The sequence below is a fragment of the Palaemon carinicauda genome, chromosome 21, assembly GCF_036898095.1.
Source record: "Palaemon carinicauda isolate YSFRI2023 chromosome 21, ASM3689809v2, whole genome shotgun sequence".
Lineage (NCBI taxonomy): Eukaryota > Metazoa > Arthropoda > Malacostraca > Decapoda > Palaemonidae > Palaemon > Palaemon carinicauda.
The window spans coordinates 126,440,413-126,442,912 of NC_090745.1; the positions used below are offsets into that span (position 1 = coordinate 126,440,413).

Sequence of the window (2,500 nt, forward strand, 5' to 3'; positions counted from 1 at the left end):
TTTACACTCTAGAGATTTGGAAAACTATAAGGTATAGTCCGTGTTAATTATCAGATTCCAATATCCCAACCCACTCAAAAGAAAGTCTTCAACTTTTTGAAAAGTTCTAATGTCAATTGGAAGATTGTTTAACAATCTCGGAATCGCATTTTTTAGGCCACTTTTTTATAAGTTATGATTCATTTATATTCTTAGAGAAAGAAACCGGTTGACCTTCAAATAAATATGGCCACAGTCGAAAACAAGGGACATCGACTACTAAAATATACAAACACTTGAAACTAACATCATAATAACATGAAAATTTAAGCAAGTCTTGAAATTTGGCCGTCGGAAAGCACGGTATTTAAAAAGTCTTAGTAAATTAAGGAGACACAAATGGCTTTCCGCTGTAACCATAATTGAAAATTTCTCGAACATTTATTTTTTTCGGGCATCATTCTTTCATACAGCCATGTCATATCTTGTAGATTTTCACACGTACTTATTTTACTCTATGACGTATGTTTACTTTATAATCTTCCGAGTTCATATGAAGTCGAATATATTAAATAATCTATCTACATAAAGTCGAATATATTAAATAATCTATATGTAAAGTCGAATATATTAAATAATCGATTTTATAATTTCGCTTAAAGTGTAAAATGTTCCCTAGATCAAATAAGACATTACTTTGGTATTAGATCAAATAAGACATTACTTTGGTATAATCTTGGTCCCAAATGTAAACCGTCGAAACAGGGGTCTGTCCAAGAAATGTTCAAATATAAAAAAAGTTTTCCCAAACAAACGAGCTTGAAACATAGTACATCGCAAATCACCACGGTCATCTCGACTGTTCAACAACTACTACTACAGTATGCAATGATTTTACCTTGAGTAGCAAGTATAACGGGGGTTGAAGATTACAACGTCGAGTTTCTCTCAGACACTTCTACTTTCAATCGTAGCGGGAAAGGGATGATGAGGTACCACGAACCAGACACCACACAAAAAAAAAACTTTGTCTACCCTTTTCCCCATCTGCTTTTCAAATCCCAGGTAACAGACCTAACATACACAGCCCTCTGGGTAACAGACTACGAGACACAGACACCTCCAACGACCACCTAAGTCCCGCCTCTTCCACCTCCCGTCAACACAAACACCTTGGTGCACTGAACTAGCCAACGATAATTATGCAGACTTCGGAAATCCTTAACAATACTGTAATGCCAATCATATTTCCAACCATCAATAGGTCACAAGTTGCATAACCATACATCATGCATATTTTACTTTAAAAAGTTTACACATCAACAGTCTGTAGTGAAAAACTGTAACAAAGATAATGGTATTGTAATACCAATCATATCTCCATCGATTAATAACCTCCTTTACCGTCTGTATGTTTGGTCACAAGTTACATAACCGTACATCATCGAATAATTTACTTAAGAAGTTTACACATCGACATTCAGTAGTGGAAAACCTCTCTCAGAGATTTGCTTTGTCATCATAGCAAGAACGTTCCCGCAAAAAAAAAAAAAAAAAAAAAAAAAGTGGCTATGGAAGCCTGGCAGGAAATTTTGGTTGTTGCTATGTGAGAGATATGTAATTTACGCTCATAAAACTCCCTTTGCCTTTTAGTAATTACAATTCTTTAGTGTTACACGGAATATGTATGATTACTTTCTTGCCTTGAAATATAATCAAGGCATTTTGTTTCAACAACAACACAGTTTCCCATGTATTTCCTTATATTGTATACATGGAAAAAAATCAGACATTATGAAAACTGCAAAAGACCTTAAGTAAGCACGAATCTTAATCCAAAAATATGTATCTAGATAATGTAGCATTTAAAGATTAGTTTTATTTACCCCCGATTCTTGTATCAAAATGGTCAATATTGATCGCTTGAAATATATCAAACCTAAACGAATTATTTTTTTTCTTTTATTATGGAATACACATTACAATCTTACAATTTATAAAGTATATACATCATCATATATTTACATATTTTTTCTTTTATTATACATATACTGTATTAACAATTGCAATTTTTGCTAATTATCTGATTATGCAATTGGAACGATATTTAAGCTCCTGTTACCTTGCTTAAAGAGAGCAAAATCCTCGATATCTGCACATGCGCAACACTTGTTGGTCAAGCTAAGACTAGTCCTTAGGTGGCAAGTTGAGGGAAATATACCTAAGGATCCAAGAGGGGGGGAGGGGGGGGTGTCCAACCTTGGTACAACGTTCGATGTCTACAGGACTTGACAAAAGTATAACCTCGACTTACAAACTACTTTCGTCGTTTTGTCTTGCGAGTGGCTAATCTCAATTGATATGTCGATTGTAAAGTGATGAAGAATGAATAAAATGAATTGCAAAAATCACATAAAAATTGATTTATTTTTCTCGATCGTTGAAAATGGGGGTGAATGATGCCCATACATTTTTGGTCACCCTGTTTGACGGTTTGTTCAAGTTTTTCGTTACTTCAAGC

At 34.2% G+C, this 2,500-nt stretch overlaps 1 protein-coding gene across 2 annotated transcripts in view; it reads right to left on the minus strand.

The window, feature by feature from the left end:
• Nucleotides 1–2,500, minus strand: part of LOC137614781 (uncharacterized) — a 24,624-nt gene that overhangs the window by 14,174 nt on the left and 7,950 nt on the right. Inside the window, exon 1 of one of the 2 annotated variants that reach the window (XM_068344447.1) lies at nucleotides 2,102–2,162. The exons of the other annotated variant lie outside the window; for it this stretch is intronic. The gene's annotated coding sequence lies outside the window, so the exon portion shown is untranslated. Of the gene's footprint in view, nucleotides 1–2,101; nucleotides 2,163–2,500 lie in introns of those variants that run through there. 2 annotated transcript variants of the gene reach the window in all.